Raw genomic sequence first — 21,403 nt, 5'->3', positions numbered from 1 at the left:
GCATACTGTAACCCTTTAACTCAGGCGGGGGCAACTCCAGTCATCCAGGGCCACCAACAGGTCAGGGTTTCAGGATATCCCTGCTTCAGAACGAGGGCTCAATCAGTCCCTGCTTCAGGAGAGAGATTGTTTAACAATCTGAGTGCGGATTTCGGATTCAATATGGAAACGTAAAAATCCTCTGGGATTGTATCCAACGGCAGATTCGGGGGACGGCGGATTTGGCGTTCAAAACCCGGGAGATTGCAGCGGGACGGATTTGGACAGGGACGCCCTTCTCGAAGAACAAGCCCGTTCCACAACAAACACTGATTAACCCATTACAGCGCAGCTACAGCCGCAGAGACAGACAGTGAGCTGCGTGTCCCCCAGCCAGCCATGTCTCCGCAGGGAGGTTGTGGAAAGAGGAGGGAATGGGATAAGAGGATTTAGTACAGGGACCTTACAGATTCCTCCATGGCCTTATCCCCCCTATGGAGAACTTACCGGCTGACATTCTGTTCCAGGAGAAGAACAATAGCCGGCTCACGTACCCTGTTTTTATTTTCCTTTAATTAAACTAAAGGATTAACCATTCTATTAAACACCCCCAGGAAAGGGGAAAGGGGCGAGACTTTGTTTAGCTCTGGGGACAGGAGGAAGTGCAGCTGCGGAGGAATGCAGGGATGGGTGTATACAGGAGTCGGGCCGTCACTGCAAGAGGCGTCTGCAAGATGCTCATTTGGAATACACAGGATTAGCGAGTTCTGGTTCAGCCGCAAACCACTTCCATTCCCTGTGGGATCGCCACTTCCATTCCCTGTGGGATCGCCACTTCCATTCCCTGTGGGATCGCCACTTCCATTCCCTGTGGGATCGCCACTTCCATTCCCTGTGGGATCGCCACTTCCATTCCCTGTGGGATCGCCACTTCCATTCCCTGCGGGATCGCCACTTCCATTCCCTGCGGGATCGCCACTTCCATTCCCTGCGGGATCGCCACTTCCATTCCCTGTGGGATCGCCACTTCCATTCCCTGTGGGATCGCCACTTCCATTCCCTGTGGGATCGCCACTTCCATTCCCTGTGGGATCGCCACTTCCATTCCCTGTGGGATCGCCACTTCCATTCCCTGTGGGATCGCCACTTCCATTCCCTGTGGGATCGCCACTTCCATTCCCTGTGGGATCGCCACTTCCATTCCCTGTGGGATCGCCACTTCCATTCCCTGTGGGATCGCCACTTCCATTCCCTGTGGGATCGCCACTTCCAATCCCTGTGGGATCGCCACTTCCATTCCCTGTGGGATCGCCACTTCCATTCCCTGTGGGATCGCCACTTCCATTCCCTGTGGGATCGCCACTTCCATTCCCTGTGGGATCGCCACTTCCATTCCCTGTGGGATCGCCACTTCCATTCCCTGTGGGATCGCCACTTCCATTCCCTGTGGGATCGCCACTTCCATTCCCTGTGGGATCGCACTTTGAGAGCTGCTCTTCGTAAGCAAATCTCCGAAACTAGTGCAGCAGATTTATCAAGGGAAAAACAATGACGTTTATCGACCTCATGTTCATATACTACACCACCTACTTATATCCTATACTCCCTACTCGTATCCTATACCCCCTACTCATCCTATACCCCATACTCATATACTATACCCCATACTCATATACTATACCCCCTACTCATATACTATACCCCCTACTCATATCCTATACCCCCTACTCATATCCCATACCCCCTACTCATATCCTAAACCCCTTTATCATATACTATAAAACCTACTTATATCCTATACCACCTACTCATATCCTATACCACTTACCCATATACTATACCACCTACTCATATCTTATACCACCTACTCATATCCTATACCCCTTACTCATATACTATACCCCCTACTCATATCCCATACCCCCTACTCATATCCTATACCCCTTACTCATATACTATACCACGCATTCATATAATAAGAGCTCTTAAAATGGATAACCCTATGAAGGACCGTGAGAGGTTGGTCAATAAAAGTGATTCTACCCCCTCTCCCTCGGGTGTCACTCTGTGGCGCGCATACATTAAGCCTTTTAACTGAATATTTTGGGAAAGACACGTTACAAAACTTGAATATGGCGCTTTGCGTGTCGTGCAAATACGTCTGCCCCTGACCGGCCACTTCTTTATTATTTTCTCCTGTCCATCTGGTAGAGAATCCATCAAATCGAATCATCGTCTTGAGTGAACTTATCCGCGGGCTGTCTCTCCCCCGGCCCCCCCGGCCCCCCCGGCCCCCCGGCCCTTACCAAACGTACGGCATAATATATGGGCACGTCTTCATTGTGCATGAAATTCCTCTGGTCAGACGTTACTTTGGGGTCTGCCCGTGTATCACCGCTCCCCCTCACCAGATTAGCTGTTACCACGACTCACCCCCCCTCTCCCCCTGTGACAGACAAGCTTCCGTTTAATACCTGGCAACCACGGGAGAGTTAAGCCTCCCCAAATATGAGCGGGTTCATTTATTTTTGGCTGGGAGCACAGAGGGCCGCGACCCAACTGAGAGAGAGAAATGAGGCACCGCAGGCCGGCTCCAGTCAGGAGGAGTGGGCCGGGCACAGCCTTTCTCTAGTTAATACTTAACAAGACCCCTGAACAAAGGCAGCGATGTGTCTGGGGGCTCAGCCCGCGGCGCTGTGTAATATGGAATTCTCTCTGTATTGCGCTGGATCGCCGCACTGTCGGTCACAGCGCTGTGTAATAAGGAATTCTCTCTGTATTGCGCTGTCAGTCACAGCGCTGTGTAATAAGGAATTCTCTCTGTATTGCGCTGGATCGCCGCACTGTCGGTCACAGCGCTGTGTAATAAGGAATTCTCTCTGTATTGCGCTGTCAGTCACAGCGCTGTGTAATAAGGAATTCTCTCTGTATTGCGCTGTCGGTCACAGCTCGGCACAAGGAACCTTTTGCTCATTCCCAGTGCGGCGAAATCCGGCGCTAGCTGCAGGGGGGGGGAGGGGGGGCAACTCCAGTCCTCAAGGGCCCCCCAACAGTGCAGGTTTTCAGGATATCCCAGCTTCAGCACAGGTGGCTCAATCAGCGGCTCAGTCTTTGACTGAGGCACTGATTGAGCCACCTGTGCTGAAGCAGGGATATCCGTGATACCTGACCCGCCGTGGCTTTTGAGGACTGGTATTGCATATTACACAAATTGCTCTGCATATTACACACACAACTCTGCATATTACACACTCTGCTCTGAATATTACACATTGCTCTGTACATTACACACACTGATCTGCATATTACACACACTGATTTGCCTATTACACACACTACTCTGCATATTACACACATTGCTCTGCATATTACACACAACTCTGCATATTACACACACTGATTTGCATATTACACACATTGCTCTGCATATTTCACACACTGTTCTGCATATTACACACACACTGCTCTGCGTATTATACACATTGCTCTGCATATTACACACACAACTCTGAGTATTACACACCCTGCTCTGAATATTACACACATTGCTCTGCATATTACACACTGTTCTGCATATTACACATACTGCGCTGCATATTACACATATCGCTCAGCATATTACACACCCTGCTCTGAATATTACACACATTGCTCTGCATATTACACACACACTGCACTGCATATTAAACATTGCTCTGCATATTACGCACACTGCTCTGCATATTATACATACTGCTCTGCATATTACACACATTGCTCTGCATATTACACACACTGCTTTGCATATTACCCATTGCTCTGTATGTTATACAAATTGATCTGCATATTACACATACTGCTCTGAATATTACAGACATTGCTCTGCATATTACACACACTGAGCTGCACGTTAAACACACTGCTCTGCATATTACACACACTGCTCTGCATATTACACACACTGTTTTATATATACTATATAGCACACATACAGATTACTCAGTCAATATATAGGAGTCACTTGATACTTTTTTTGTAACTACAGTAACAGCACTCTGCTAATGAACATTTTCTATTGTATGCCTATATTATATATACATATCATATACAGGTATAATATACACATATATACAGATATAATATACACATCATATACAGGTATATAAAGGTATAATATATGCATATCATATACAGGTATAATATACACATATATACAGATATAATATACACATATATACAGGTATAAAATACACATATCATATACAGGTATAATATACACATATCATATACAGATATAATATACACATATCATATACAGGTATAATATACACATATCATATACAGGTATAATATACACATCATATACAGGTATAATATACACATATCATATACAGGTATAATATACACATATCATATACAGGTATAATATACACATATCATATACAGGTATAATATACACATATCATATACAGGTATAATATACACATATCATATACAGGTATAATATACACATATCATATACAGGTATAATATACACATCATATACAGGTATAATATACACATATCATATACAGGTAAAATATATGCTCTGTGCTGAGTGTACATGAACGTGTGTGCCGTGTTTGGCTCTAACTGTCCCCCATGCGGAAGGCGAGCTCGGCCCAAACCTAAGCAAAGCCCCCTTATAATAAACATTCAGGTCAGAATGAATGGGAGCTGGTGGGATACAAGCATGCAACACAATGCATACCCACCAGCGGCCAGCACCAGCACTGTGTGCCATGTGCTGAGGCAGGCAGTGTCATGTGCTGATGGGAGCGTTCCCCGGGAGACGCAGACAGCCCTGGCTTGGTATCAGATGCTCTCACAATGAGATGCTCAGTGTGAGGCCACTTCTGCCCCATATAAGATAATATGGCTTTATATTCAGTGGGGGCGTTTAACCCCTACGATGCTGGAGCGCCGAGGTGAACAGTTCAGGATCTGCAAACCTGCTTGTGAGGGGCACATGATGCAGTTTGTGGGGTGTCAGTGCCTTGTGTTTAATACACGATCCCTGCACTAACATAATGAAAAGGAGGGATTTGCTTCCCGAGAGATTCAGTTACAGGGGAACCGTGGGAATTTCCGCGGGGACATTATAAATGGCGGCAGAGAGCGCTGGGAACCACAGATGACGAGAAATAGACCAAACTCAAAGAAGACGTCACACAGTGACAAGCGAAAGGAAAGTCACGTAGGGGTTAATTCTATACAGTCTCCTGAGGAACAGAACGGCTACTTGGGACAATATAGGAAAGGGCCCTCAGTATAGGATATAGTGTACATAGTAGGGTTGTATGAACAATGTTTTCACGCCTGACCACAACTCACAATGTCACTGTGTATTTTATACAACAATAACCTTATTATTAGCGCTTTTCTCCCGATGGGACACAAAGCGTCACAATGACAGCACAGCGCGCGGGACGCAGCACGTAGCAATGTTACAGGCACCGTCCCTGCCCCGCAGAGCTTACACTCCAAGTATCTGGTGCCTGAGGCACAGGGAGATAAAGTGACTTGCCCAAGGTCACAAGGAGCCGACGCCGGGAATCGCACCAGGTTCCCCCGTCGCACACTCAGTGTGATTGTTATCAGTCAGAGCCTTTACTCGCTGAGTCTGTACTCACTGAGACGCTCCTTCTCCAAAGTGGAGACGATATTATTATTATTATCAGTTATCTCTGATTGATGGAAAAAGAAGGTTTAGCCGATCCCGTGCGGAGACGCGGTGTCTGAAAGGGAACACTTTGTGATGTGTACAAACTTGTTATCCAACCGAGGTTTGGTCTGATTACATCTGACCCTTCCCCTGCCTTATAACACTGCGGCCCGACCTCTGACCTTTATCAATGCCCGGTGGGCACGGCTGACTCTCCGTGACGTCTTCTCTCAGCCGCTGGTGGATACGGAGACACAGTAACGGGGGAGCAGGAATTCCATGGAGAACGGCAAGGGTTAACTTTAATTATACACCGTAACCTGAACTAATATATCAATTAGCTCATTGTATGTTAACGTAGAATATGAGCTTTCGTTTGTAAGGTGGGCAAGCCAAATACTTATAAAGAATGCCAGAAAGTACTAGGTTACATTTTAGTTTTTTATATATATTTATAATGATTTATCAATAAACTTCTAATTATATTGTACCACACCAGTGTTTCTCAACAGGGGTTCCGCGGTCTCCCCAAAAGGATACCCTGTAATTCTCAGGTCAATTGAAATGTGTACCAAATACAGAAGAATTTACAATGCATCTGGTCTCAGACGCGCCATTAGAGAGGGTTGGGGTTCCTTAAAATGCATCTGATCCCAGACGCGCTATTAGAGAGGGTTGGGGTTCCTTACAATGCATCTGACCTCAGACGCGCTGCTAGAGAGGGTTGGGGTTCCTTACAATGCACCTGATCTCAGGCGCGCTGATAGAGAGGGTTGGGGTTCCTTACAATGCATCTGATCTCAGACGCGCTATTAGAGAGGGTTGGGGTTCCTTACAATGCATCTGATCTCAGACGCGCTATTTGAGAGGGTTGGGGTTCCTTACAATGCATCTGACCTCAGACGTGCTATTAGAGAGGGTTGGGGTTCCTTACAATGCATCTGATCTCAGACGCGCTATTAGAGAGGGTTGGGGTTCCTTACAATGCATCTGATCTCAGACGCGCTATTTGAGAGGGTTGGGGTTCCTTACAATGCATCTGATCTCAGACGCGCTATTAGAGAGGGTTGGGGTTCCTTACAATGCATCTGATCCCAGACGCGCTATTAGAGAGGGTTGGGGTTCCTTACAATGCATCTGATCTCAGACGCGCTATTAGAGAGGGTTGGGGTTCCTTACAATGCATCTGATCTCAGACGCGCTATTTGAGAGGGTTGGGGTTCCTTACAATGCATCTGATCTCAGACGCGCTATTAGAGAGGGCTGGGGTTCCTTACAATGCATCTGATCTCAGACGTGCTATTTAAGAGGGTTGGGGTTCCTTACAATGCATCTGATCTCAGACGCGCTATTAGAGAGGGTTGGGGTTCCTTACAATGCATCTGATCTCAGACGCGCTATTAGAGAGGGTTGGGGTTCCTTACAATGCATCTGATCTCAGACGTGCTATTAGAGAGGGTTGGGGTTCCTTACAATGCATCTGACCTCAGATGTGCTATTAGAGAGGGTTGGGGTTCCTTACAATGCATCTGATCTCAGACGCGCTATTAGAGAGGGTTGGGGTTCCTTACAATGCATCTGATCTCAGACGCGCTATTTGAGAGGGTTGGGGTTCCTTACAATGCATCTGATCTCAGACGCGCTATTAGAGAGGGTTGGGGTTCCTTACAATGCATCTGATCCCAGACGCGCTATTAGAGAGGGTTGGGGTTCCTTACAATGCATCTGATCTCAGACGCGCTATTAGAGAGGGTTGGGGTTCCTTACAATGCATCTGATCTCAGACGCGCTATTTGAGAGGGTTGGGGTTCCTTACAATGCATCTGATCTCAGACGCGCTATTAGAGAGGGTTGGGGTTCCTTACAATGCATCTGATCTCAGACGTGCTATTTAAGAGGGTTGGGGTTCCTTACAATGCATCTGATCTCAGACGCGCTATTAGAGAGGGTTGGGGTTCCTTACAATGCATCTGATCTCAGACGCGCTGCTAGAGAGGGTTGGGGTTCCTTACAATGCACCTGATCTCAGGCGCGCTGATAGAGAGGGTTGGGGTTCCTTACAATGCATCTGATCTCAGACGCGCTATTAGAGAGGGTTGGGGTTCCTTACAATGCATCTGATCTCAGACGCACTATTAGAGAGGGTTGGGGTTCCTTACAATGCATCTGATCTCAGACGCGCTATTAGAGAGGTTTGGGGTTCCTTACAATGCATCTGATCTCAGACGCGCTATTTGAGAGGGTTGGGGTTCCTTACAATGCATCTGATCTCAGACGCGCTATTAGAGAGGGTTGGGGTTCCTTACAATGCATCTGATCTCAGACATGCATCTGATCTCAGACGCGCTATTAGAGAGGGTTGGGGTCCCTTACAATGCATCTGATCTCAGACATGCATCTGATCTCAGACACGCTATTAGAGAGGGTTGGGGTTCCTTACAATGCATCTGATCTCAGACGCGCTATTTGAGAGGGTTGGGGTTCCTTACAATGCATCTGATCTCAGACGCGCTATTAGAGAGGGTTGGGGTTCCTTACAATGCATCTGATCTCAGACATGCATCTGATCTCAGACGCGCTATTAGAGAGGGTTGGGGTCCCTTACAATGCATCTGATCTCAGACATGCATCTGATCTCAGACACGCTATTAGAGAGGGTTGGGGTTCCTTACAATGCATCTGATCTCAGATGCGCTATTAGAGAGGGTTTAAGCAGTCATGGAAAAGGGGTGGTATGGTTTAGTTTATTCATTTAATTTACAATATGGCTCTTATCCGCTATGATTTTCCATGCTGACAGGTCCCTTGTGGGTTCAACCCAATGGAGCAATAAGTTCAAAAGAACAAAGTCCAGATGTTAAAATGAAGAAGTAAAAGACGAGACTTCTAATCAAAATGATCACTAACTAATTAGTCCAAAGCAGAGACTGCCCCCGTGTAGACGATGGATTGGCGGAGCGGGGGTGGGATTGTAGCAGACACGGGGTTAGCGGGACCTCTGGGATCAGACAGGACTCTGGTGTTCTTGGCGGTTGGATATTGAATTATCCCCCAAGTGCCACCATAAAATGAAAGAATACTAAAGGGGAAATGCCCCACGCGGCCAAATCCCCCGAAGTAATAAAAGAAATGTATAAAATCCCGGCCCGGCTCGCGCACATATGTCTGTTATTTGAAGGGCGGCTTTTTAATTGGAAGGACAGATGCCATATCCTGGCTGTATATTTCTCAGCAGTTACACACCATAAAAGTCAGTGAGGGAGGTATAATGTGGCACGTCTGAGATAACGTTCTCCGGGAGATGTGCCGTTTGAAGGACACCGCCACGTCATTGACATGACAACGATTGACCAGTGACAGGACACGTGGAAAACAGTTTTGTCGTATTGAGTAATAATTGCGTTGTATTTCATGCTGGAGAACACGGGCGGGACGATGTCTTACCCACGGTAACTTATATACTGCGCGCTTTAAATCTATTCCAGCTTCACATTGCAAAGCCAGTTTAACCGTCCTCAGGCCCAAAAAGGTCAAAAGCTGTCTGTGAGTGGGGTTACTGGCTCTGCACTTCTTTAACCCAGGCAGTGCTGAAAAGCTGTGTAATGCGGCAGGTATAACCATATAGGGGGTCCATGTTAAAACGGACGAGAAGCAAAAGAAGACACTGTGTGCTCATTCGCATGTCATTACCCAGAATCCCTGGCTGCAGTGGATGCATTCGTTGCTAAGAGATAATGGGGAAGGGCAGGGATGCAGACCTGTCTGAGACGTGAGAATGTGCTCACACGCGGGGTTTTTATTTAATAAGGCGTCTCCTTGACCCCGTTGCTGTCTCGGGGGGCCTCAGTGTGACGGGCTACGATCGGTCCGTCATGTCCCGTAGGTTGCTCTGCAAGTCGACCTGTTGCATTCTGTAATCAGCTGATCACAGTCTTGCTTGTCTTTATTGTGGGACTGCGCGGCCATGTCTCACGTCCCCGCTGGTGACACAGCGGGGACCCCATTGCAGCCACTATGTGGCCTGTGTGTGATCGTTGTATCTACGCTGTCTGTGTCACGACCACGGCTAACACTGTGCTCTCCCTGGGGAGCCAGCATGGTAATGCCTCGGCTGAGAGGATGTAATACGGGCCGAGTACTATGGAACAATACTGGATTTAGGGAAGGGTAACAAGGTGCTGACGTGATAATGGGGTCTTGATGCTTTAATCCTCCAGTTTTTAAGTATCAGTGGCCGCTCTGGGCTGCTATTATTCTCCCCGCGCCTGACATGGCTCCCGGGATGGACCTGAAGCGTTGTACTCTGATTCTTCACCAATAAACTGCATGATTCAGGGAGCGCTCTGCCGTCTCTTGGACTATTGAAGTCTATACATACATTGTGGTTGCATTATCCCAGCCACCATGGACATGTGCATCAAATGTGTGTAACTTGATTGAAAAGTGTCTTGTGTTTGACCCAGACGCTAAAAGAAGGAATATCTGACGTCTCGCACACAGCGTGGTGTTAATAAACTCTGCTCGGAGCCCGCGGCTCCGATGGTAACACAGGGGTCAGCCCTGTCTCTGCCTCCCTGGGGGCTACCTGCTGTGTTACTGTCTTCCCCCATAAAGCGGACATTCCATGTGTACCAGGAACATTGCAAAATGGAAACCTGACATTCTCCACCAGGATGGAAGTTCCGCCCGCGCTGGTAGGAAGTCTCATGCCTCAGTGTATTTCAGCTGCTGCCCGTAGGAGGAAGGATTGCGGCCCATTGCCACCTCCTGGGGACCTTGAGGAAGATTTCTCGTCTTCCTATGGCTCAGGTCGTGGTATTAGTAGTACTTGAATTTGCTACAGTATGTCTCGGGTAACATTAATTACAGTGTAAGCTTCGTAGGATAGTCAGCTATACACAGATAGTGATTTGTTGCAGTAAATATTCATGCAAAACGGGTCTTTCAATGCTGCATTCTGTAAATCTAGCATTTTAACCCAAGGGCCCAGAGTTTTTTTTAACCTTCTGTTGGTTAAGAAATCCTATAATTATATTGCGAACCCCAACCCTTGTGTCTGAGATCAGATGCATTGTAAGGATCCCCAACCCTCTCTAATAGCACGTCTGAGATCAGATGCATTGTAAGGAACCCCAACCCTCTCTAATAGCGCGTCTGAGATCAGATGCATTGTAAGGAACCCCAACCCTCTCTAATAGCGCGTCTGAGATCAGATGCATTGTAAGGAACCCCAACCCTCTCTAATACCGCGTCTGAGATCAGATGCATTGTAAGGAACCCCAACCCTCTCTAATAGCACGTCTGAGATCAGATGCATTGTAAGGAACCCTAACCCTCTCTAATAGCACGTCTGAGATCAGATGCATTGTAAGGAACCCCAACCCTCTCTAATAGCGCGTCTGAGATCTGATGCATTGTAAGGAACCCCAACTCTCTCTTATAGCGCGTCTGAGATCAGATGCATTGTAAGGAACCCCAACCCTCTCTTATAGCGCGTCTGAGATCAGATGCAATGTAAGGAACCCCAACCCTCTCTAATAGCGCGTCTGAGATCAGATGCATTGTAAGGAACCCCGACCCTCTCTAATAGCGCGTCTGAGATCAGATGCATTGTAAGGAACCCCAACCCTCTCTAATAGTGCGTCTGAGATCAAATACATTGTAAATACTTCTGTATTTGGAACAATTTTCAAATGACCCGAAAATTGCAGGGAACCCTTTAGGGATACACCAGGGAACCCAAGGGTCCCCCGGAACCCCACTTGTAAAACACTGCTATAGCCTTAGTATCGTCCAGGCACGAAAGGCATAAAGAATAGCCTGCACATTATGTAATGCGGCCACTCAGCCGTGCAGCGAAGCTTATTAACAGTTTGGCCCTGGTTTTTATTACCCCTGTCTCTTTCAATATTTGGTTTGTAATTAAAGGAATCATCATAAGGAGATCCTCGCTCCTGCTTTATGGCTGCATTAATTTCCTGCTTTGTAAATAAACCCTTCCCCCCCCCCCCCCCCCAAATTACTTTTTACAGCTTGTGTTTATTGTACCAATTACAGCCCCCGGCTGGAAAGTTAAACACAGTTACCGCTTCCCAACGGGCCGGACACGCGGGCTTGTAGTCGGGATAACAGCCAAGCTTGCAGATCCTGGCACTGAGAGGGTTAATCCCCATCTTCAACATGGTAAGGGCGGTGTATCAACCCAAAGAGGCGTGCTTCAGCTCAATGCTTCAGCTCAATGTTTCACTGTCAGATGTTAGTCAGGCTTCCTACTGTATAGCAGGAGTTTTGTCACTGTCTTTAGTTAATGTGTGGCTGAAAGCTATTCCAGCTTCACATCTTTTCATGAGACCTAAAACAACTGTCTGTGAGTAGGTTGTGCTGCTCTGCACTTCTTTAACCCCGGCTGTGCCTGTAAGCTGTGTAATACAGCAGGTATAATCTTGTAGGGGTTCCATGTCAAAATGCACATGAAGTAAACAATGATGCACTGTGCTCATTTGCATGTCATTTCCCAGAATCCCTGGCTGCAGTGGAAACACTGTATGCTAACAGATATTGGGGAAGGGCAGGGTTACAGACCTGTCTGAGACGTGATTGCGCTCACAAGTGATATTTGCTTTTGCTGTGTCTGGCACACAACGTAACACAGAGAGGAACAGAGAGGCACCGAGAGGAACAGAGAGGCACAGAGAGGCACAGAGAGGCACAGAGAGGAACAGAGAGGAACAGAGAGGCACCGAGAGAGAGGCACCGAGAGGAACAGAGAGGCACAGAGAGGCACAGAGAGGAACAGAGAGGCACAGAGAGGCACAGAGAGGAACAGAGAGGAACAGAGAGGTACAGAGAGGCACAGAGAGGCACAGTGAGGAACAGAGAGGCACAGAGAGGAACAGAGAGGCACAGAGAGGAACAGAGAGGCACAGAGAGGAACAGAGGCACAGAGAGGAACAGAGAGGCACAGAGAGGAACAAAGAGGCACAGAGAGGAACAGAGAGGCACAGAGAGGAACAAAGAGGCACAGAGAGGCACAGAGAGGAACAGAGAGGCACAGAGAGGAACAGAGGCACAGAGAGGAACAGAGAGGCACAGAGAGGAACAGAGAGGCACAGAGAGGAACAGAGAGGCACAGAGAGGAACAGAGAGGCACAGAGAAGAACAGAGAGGCACAGAGAGGAACAGAGAGGCACAGAGAGGAACAGAGAGGCACAGAGAGGCACAGAGAGGATTCATATGTTCAGGGGAAAGGGCCCTTTCGTTTTGCCTCATCTACTACAGTGGTGCGGAAACTTTTTAGTTGGTGCCCCCGTCTGCGCTCCCCCCGTCTGCGCTCCCCCCGCCTGCACTCCCCCCCGCCTACATCCCCCCCGTCTGCCCGCGCTCCCCCTGCCTGCTTCCCCCATGCCCGTGCTCCCCCCTGCCCGCCCTCCCCCTGCCCGCACTCCCCCCTGCCCGCGCTCCCCCCTGCCCGCGCTCCCCCCTGCCCGCGCTCCCCCTTGCCCGCGCTCACCCCTGCCCGCGCTCCCCCCTGTCAGCACTCCCCCCGCCTACATCCCCCCCCTGCCCGCGCTCCGCCCTGCCTGCTTCCCCCTGCCCGCGCTCCCCCCTGCCTGCTTCCCCTGCCTGCTTCCCCCTGCCTGCTTCCCCCTGCCTGCTTCCCCCTGCCCGCACTCCCCCCTGCTCGCGCTCCCCCCTGCCTGCGCTCCCCCTTGCCTGCTTCCCCCCTGCCCGCACTCCCCCCTGCCTGCGCTCCTCCCTGCCTGCGCTCCCCCCTGCCTGCGCTCCTCCCTGCCTGTGCTCCCCCCTGCCTGCTTCCCCCCTGCCCGCGCTCCCCCATGCCCGTGCTCCCCCTTCCCTGCGCTCCCCCCTGTTCTCTGAGGGCAGGTAAGGGAAGTTGCAGGGGCCTCCCCCGGCATTTCATTTACATACCTGGGGGAATAGCGTGGGTCCTCTGCAACCGCCGCACCCCCCCTAGAAAATCCCACGTCCCCCCCTGGGGGGTGTCCCCCCCCAGTTTGCGCACCCCTGATCTACTATATATGTTGGAAAGTTGTATGTCTGGTCGCTAACCATTTGTACACCTCATAAGATACGGTAACCATATTTTGCATGAATGTTCCTGAGATCAAGGAGCGGGTTTGTGTCTGTGTTTGGATACAATTCACATATTACATCACTGAAGACACTATATATGACCTCACATATCACATGATCTCATCACAGAACCCTCAAACTACCATTTAATCTTGGTCACTCTGAAAATCCAATTTGCAAAATGAGCAAAAATACATGTACAGTAACCCCCTCCCCCCTCAGTGGAGTTACCGGTTTGCTACAAGGGGTTAATAGCAAAAGAGCAAATGCTGTGCCCCATCCTGTGATGCCACAGGGATACTGATGTCCCCAGGAGTAAATAGCAACGGAGGAAGATTCTGCAAGGGTAGGTTCCTGGAGGACAAGAGGAGAGGAGCATCGGGGAGGAGGGATAGGGATTACATTCATGAAGTAATAGGAGAGATCAGACCCCCATTTGTTTGTCATGTTACAGATATGGACAGTGCCCTTATAGGATCCCACTTAGATGGCCAACAGAAACACACAGGTACCAAAGAGAGGGAGACATTTATGCCACATCCAGAGGCTCTCGGGTGCCAGCGGATCCACCTATGTGTTCTCCCCAATCAGTAAGGAAGTTGCAGTTCCCATCAGGAATGGGGTATAGTAGTAACCTACACAGAACCAGCCAGAATCCCAATAAGGTCCCAAAGTAGACGGACGTTACTCCGAAGGGAGGCCTGGTCCAATGCAAGTAACGCAGCCAAGTATGTGCACCTCCCTTTGAGTGGGCACCTAATGAAACACTGTGTCATGAGTAACCAAGAGTATGTAAAGCAAGCTACAACTATGTCATGTATGTGTGTGAGGTGTCCCCGTGCCAGGGGACATGAGGAGTTATTGAGTTGTACTACAAATGTTCCAGGCGCCCATCATTATCACGCTGCTGCCTCACCGTCCGGCCGCCTGAATCCAGCACCCTGACTTGAAGTAAACTATGCTGAGTAGCCAAATACTGCACCCCGATATAATCTCAGGCAGTGAGGGGAACGTACAGGAGCAGTCAAAGTTCTTCCAGAGCGCAAGATCAGGATTTGGGACGAGAGTACAATGTCCCACACACACAGCATTAGAGGATCTCGGTGTTTGGGGCGAGAGTACAATGTCACACACACGCAGCATTAGAGGATCTCAGTGTTTGGGGCGAGAGTACAATGTCCCACTCACACGCAGCATTAGAGGATCTCGGTGTTTGGGGCGAGAGTACAATGTCCCACACACGCAGCATTAGAGGATCTCGATGTTTGGGGCGGGAGTACAATGTCCCACTCACACGCAGCATTAGAGGATCTCGGTGTTTGGGGCGAGAGTACAATGTCCCACACACGCAGCATTAGAGGATCTCGATGTTTGGGGCGGGAGTACAATGTCCCACATACGCAGCATTAGAGGATCTCGATGTTTGGGGCGGGAGTACAATGTCCCGCACACGCAGCATTAGAGGATCTCGGTGTTTGGGGCGAGAGTACAATGTCCCACATATGCAGCATTAGAGGATCTCGATGTTTGGGGCGGGAGTACAATGTCCCGCACACGCAGCATTAGAGGATCTCGGTGTTTGGGACGAGAGTACAATATCCCACACACACGCAGCATTAGAGGATCTCGGTGTTTGGGACGAGAGTACAATGTCCCACACACACAGCATTAGAGGCTCTCGGTGTTTGGGACGGGAGTACAATGTCCCGCACACGCAGCATTAGAGGCTCTCGGTGTTTGGGACGAGAGTACAATGTCCCACACACGCAGCATTAGAGGCTCTCGGTGTTTGGGATGAGAGTACAATGTCCCACACACACACGCAGCATTAGAGGCTCTCGATGTTTGGGGCGGGAGTACAATGTCCCACACACACGCAGCATTAGAGGCTCTCGGTGTTTGGGACGAGAGTACAATATCCCACACACACGCAGCATTAGAGGATCTCAGTGTTTGGGACGGGAGTACAATGTCCCGCACACGCAGCATTAGAGGCTCTCGGTGTTTGGGATGAGAGTACAATGTCCCACACACACACGCAGCATTAGAGGCTCTCGATGTTTGGGGCGGGAGTACAATGTCCCACACACACGCAGCATTAGAGGCTCTCGGTGCTTGGGATGAGAGTACAATATCCCCCACACACGCAGCATTAGAGGCTCTCGGTGTTTGGGATGAGAGTACAATATCCCACACACACGCAGCATTAGAGGATCTCGGTGTTTGGGACGAGAGTACAATGTCCCACACACACGCAGCATTAGAGGCTCTCGGTGTTTGGGACGAGAGTACAATGTCCCACACACGCAGCATTAGAGGCTCTCGGTGTTTGGGACGAGAGTACAATGTCCCACACACGCAGCATTAGAGGCTCTCGGTGTTTGGGACGGGAGTACAATGTCCCGCACACGCAGCATTAGAGGCTCTCGGTGTTTGGGACGAGAGTACAATGTCCCACACACACACGCAGCATTAGAGGCTCTCGGTGTTTGGGACGGGAGTACAATGTCCCACACACACACAGCATTAGAGGCTCTCGGTGTTTGGGACGGGAGTACAATGTCCCACACACACACAGCATTAGAGGCTCTCGGTGTTTGGGACGAGAGTACAATGTCCCACACACACGCAGCATTAGAGGCTCTCGGTGTTTGGGACGAGAGTACAATGTCCCACACACACACGCAGCATTAGAGGCTCTCGGTGTTTGGGACGGGAGTACAATGTCCCACACACACACAGCATTAGAGGCTCTCGGTGTTTGGGACGGGAGTACAATGTCCCACACACACACAGCATTAGAGGCTCTCGGTGTTTGGGACGAGAGTACAATGTCCCACACACACACAGCATTAGAGGCTCTCGGTGTTTGGGACGAGAGTACAATGTCCCACACACACGCAGCATTAGAGGCTCTCGGTGTTTGGGACGGGAGTACAATGTCCCACACACACACGCAGCATTAGAGGCTCTCGATGTTTGGGACGAGAGTACAATGTCCCACACACACACGCAGCATTAGAGGCTCTCGATGTTTGGGGCGGGAGTACAATGTCCCACACACACGCAGCATTAGAGGCTCTCGGTGTTTGGGATGAGAGTACAATGTCCCACACACGCAGCATTAGAGGATCTCGGTGTTTGGGGCGGGAGTACAATGTCCCACACACACGCAGCATTAGAGGCTCTCGGTGTTTGGGATGAGAGTACAATGTCCCACACACGCAGCATTAGAGGCTCTCGGTGTTTGGGACGAGAGTACAATGTCCCACACATGCAGCATTAGAGGCTCTTGGTGTTTGGGACGGGAGTACAATGTCCCGCACACGCAGCATTAGAGGCTCTCGGTGTTTGGGACGAGAGTACAATGTCCCACACACACACGCAGCATTAGAGGCTCTCTGTGTTTGGGACGAGAGTACAATGTCCCACACACACAGCATTAGAGGCTCTCGGTTTTTGGGACGAGAGTACAATGTCCCACACACACGCAGCATTAGAGGCTCTCGGTGTTTGGGACGAGAGTACAATGTCCCACACACGCAGCATTAGAGGCTCTCGGTGTTTGGGACGGGAGTACAATGTCCCGCACACACACAGCATTAGAGGATCTCTGTGTTTGGGGCGAGAGTGCAATGTCCCACACACGCAGCATTAGAGGCTCTCGGTGTTTGGGGCGAGAGTACAATGTCCCGCACACACACGCAGCATTAGAGGCTCTCGGTGTTTGGGACGAGAGTACAATGTCCCACACACGCAGCATTAGGCCTGGGACCCGGTGCGCCCGGAGGCGCGGGCGGCCACACGCGAGTTCCCCACCAGCAGGGGAATCCTCCCGAGCCGGTCCCGGTCCCCCCTGGCTGCACAGCTCACTACACGCTGTGGCGCGTCAGCCGCTAGGGGATACAAGAGAATGGTGATCCCTAGCATTGACGCGTCACGTGGTGTGGCTGTGAGCCAATGGGGAGGGGAGGCTTCGGGAGGAGGAGAGGCTTCGGGGAGCGGGGAGGAGTGTGGAGTGAAAGCAGCGTGAGTGCCTGTCTGTGTGTGTGTCTGAGTGCGTGCGTGCCTGTGTGTGTCTGAGTGCGTGCGTTCCTGTCTGTGTGTGTGTATGTGTGAGCCTGAGTGTGTGAGTGTCTGCCTCTTTCTGTGTGTGTGTGTGTGTCTGAGTGCGTGCGTTACTGTCTGTGTGTGTGTATGTGTGAGCCTGAGTGTGTGAGTGTCTGCCTCTTTCTGTGTGTGTGTGTGTGTCTGAGTGCGTGCGTGCCTGTCTGTGTGTGTGTCTGAGTGCGTGCGTGCCTGTCTGTGTGTGTGTCTGAGTGCGTGCGTTCCTGTCTGTGTGTGTGTATGTGTGAGCCTGAGTGTGTGAGTGTCTGCCTCTTTCTGTGTGTGTGTGTGTGTCTGAGTGCGTGCGTGCCTGTCTGTGTGTGTGTCTGAGTGCGTGCGTGCCTGTCTGTGTGTGTGTCTGAGTGCGTGCGTGCCTGTCTGTGTGTGTGTATGTGTGAGCCTGAGTGTGTGAGTGTCTGCCTCTTTCTGTGTGTGTGTGTGTGTCTGAGTGCGTGCGTGCCTGTCTGTGTGTGTGTATGTGTGAGCCTGAGTGTGTGAGTGTCTGCCTCTTTCTGTGTGTGTGTGTGTGTCTGAGTGCGTGCGTTCCTGTCTGTGTGTGTGTATGTGTGAGCCTGAGTGTGTGAGTGTCTGCCTCTTTCTGTGTGTGTGTGTGTGTCTGAGTGCGTGCGTGCCTGTCTGTGTGTGTGTCTGAGTGCGTGCGTGCCTGTCTGTGTGTGTGTCTGAGTGCGTGCGTTCCTGTCTGTGTGTGTGTATGTGTGAGCCTGAGTGTGTGAGTGTCTGCCTCTTTCTGTGTGTGTGTGTGTGTATGAGTGCCTGCGTGTGCCTGTGCCTGTCTGTGTGTATGTGTGTGTGTTGCTTTACTTACTTTCAATCAGCAGCCTGAGCCGTGGAGGGGGGGGGGGGGGGGGAGAGTAGCGGGTCCCTCCGCTCAAGCCACGCCCACCTCCCGCTCCCTACAGACCGCATATCGCGGTCTGTGTATGTCAGCGCCCCGCCTGTATGCAATGCGGGCGCGCTGTCTCTGGGAGCGGGGCCTTAGCCTTAGAGGCTCTCGGTGTTTGGGATGAGAGTACAATGTCCCACACACACACGCAGCATTAGAGGCTCTCGTGTTTGGGGCGAGAGTACAATGTCCCACACACACACAGCATTAGAGGCTCTAGGTGTTTGGGGCGAGAGTACAATGTCCCACACACACACAGCATTAGAGGCTCTAGGTGTTTGGGGCGAGAGTACAATGTCCCACACACACGCAGTATTAGAGGCTGTAGGTGTTTGGGGCGAGAGTACAATGTCCCACACACGCAGCATTAGAGGCTCTCGGAATTTGGGGCGAGAGTACAATGTCCCACACACACGCAGCATTAGAGGCTCTCTGTGTTTGGGGCGAGAGTACAATGTCCCACACACACGCAGCATTAGAGGCTCTCGGTGTTTGGGGCGCGAGTACAATGTCCCACACACACGCAGCATAGAGGCTCTCAGTGTTTGGGACGAGAGTACAATGTCCCGCACACACGCAGCATTAGAGGCTCTCAGTGTTTGGGACGGGAGTACAATGTCCCACACACACGCAGCATTAGAGGCTCTCTGTGTTTGGGGCGAGAGTACAATGTCCCACACACAGCATTAGAGGCTCTCTGTGTTTGGGACGAGAGTACAATGTCCCACACACGCAGCATTAGAGGCTCTCTGTGTTTGGGACGGGAGTACAATGTCCCACACACGCAGCATTAGAGGATCTCTGTGTTTGGGACGGGAGTACAATGTCCCACACACGCAGCATTAGAGGCTCTAGGTGTTTGGGGCGAGAGTGCAATATCCCACACACGCAGCATTAGAGGCTCTCGGTGTTTGGGACGGGAGTACAATGTCCCACACACACGCAGAATTAGAGGATCTCGGTGTTTGGGACGAGAGTACAATGTCCCACACACACGCAGTATTAGAGGCTGTAGGTGTTTGGGGCGAGAGTACAATGCCCCACACACGCAGCATTACAGGCTCTCTGTGTTTGGGGCGAGAGTACAATGTCCCGCACACACGCAGCATTAGAGGCTCTCGGTGTTTGGGGCGAGAGTACAATGTCCCACACACGCAGCATTAGAGGCTCTCAGTGTTTGGGACGAGAGTACAATGTCCCACACACACACGCAGCATTAGAGGATCTCGGTGTTTGGGGCGAGAGTACAATGTCCCGCCCACACACGCAGCATTAGAGGCTCTCGGTATTTGGGGCGAGAGTACAATGTCCCACACACGCAGCATTAGAGGATCTCAGTGTTAGGGACGGGAGTACAATGTCCCACACACACAGCATTAGAGGATCTCGGTGTTTGGGATGAGAGTACAATGTCCCACACACGCAGCATTAGAGGATCTCGGTGTTTGGGACGGGAGTACAATGTCCCGCACACGCAGCATTAGAGGCTCTCTGTGTTTGGGACGGGAGTACAATGTCCCACACACACACGCAGCATTAGAGGATCTCTGTGTTTGGGACGGGAGTACAATGTCCCACACACACACAGCATTAGAGGCTCTCGGTGTTTGGGACGAGAGTACAATGTCCCACACACACGCAGCATTAGAGGCTCTCGGTGTTTGGGACGAGAGTACAATGTCCCACACACACACGCAGCATTAGAGGCTCTCGGTGTTTGGGACGGGAGTACAATGTCCCACACACACACAGCATTAGAGGCTCTCGGTGTTTGGGACGGGAGTACAATGTCCCACACACACACAGCATTAGAGGCTCTCGGTGTTTGGGACGAGAGTACAATGTCCCACACACACACAGCATTAGAGGCTCTCGGTGTTTGGGACGAGAGTACAATGTCCCACACACACGCAGCATTAGAGGCTCTCGGTGTTTGGGACGGGAGTACAATGTCCCACACACACACGCAGCATTAGAGGCTCTCGATGTTTGGGACGAGAGTACAATGTCCCACACACACACGCAGCATTAGAGGCTCTCGATGTTTGGGGCGGGAGTACAATGTCCCACACACACGCAGCATTAGAGGCTCTCGGTGTTTGGGATGAGAGTACAATGTCCCACACACGCAGCATTAGAGGATCTCGGTGTTTGGGGCGGGAGTACAATGTCCCACACACACGCAGCATTAGAGGCTCTCGGTGTTTGGGATGAGAGTACAATGTCCCACACACGCAGCATTAGAGGCTCTCGGTGTTTGGGACGAGAGTACAATGTCCCACACATGCAGCATTAGAGGCTCTTGGTGTTTGGGACGGGAGTACAATGTCCCGCACACGCAGCATTAGAGGCTCTCGGTGTTTGGGACGAGAGTACAATGTCCCACACACACACGCAGCATTAGAGGCTCTCTGTGTTTGGGACGAGAGTACAATGTCCCACACACACAGCATTAGAGGCTCTCGGTTTTTGGGACGAGAGTACAATGTCCCACACACACGCAGCATTAGAGGCTCTCGGTGTTTGGGACGAGAGTACAATGTCCCACACACGCAGCATTAGAGGCTCTCGGTGTTTGGGACGGGAGTACAATGTCCCGCACACACACAGCATTAGAGGATCTCTGTGTTTGGGGC

At 50.6% G+C, this 21,403-nt stretch overlaps 1 protein-coding gene across 1 annotated transcript in view; it reads right to left on the bottom strand.

Moving 5' to 3' along the window:
• The window catches only part of LOC142503347 (LIM homeobox transcription factor 1-alpha-like), a 149,435-nt gene that overhangs the window by 65,568 nt on the left and 62,464 nt on the right, over nucleotides 1-21,403 (bottom strand).

Source organism: Ascaphus truei, chromosome 10 (genome assembly GCF_040206685.1).
Source record: "Ascaphus truei isolate aAscTru1 chromosome 10, aAscTru1.hap1, whole genome shotgun sequence".
Classification (NCBI taxonomy): Eukaryota; Metazoa; Chordata; class Amphibia; order Anura; family Ascaphidae; genus Ascaphus; species Ascaphus truei.
The sequence above is the reverse complement of the archived record's forward strand: the minus strand, read 5'-3'. Positions and strand labels throughout refer to the sequence as shown.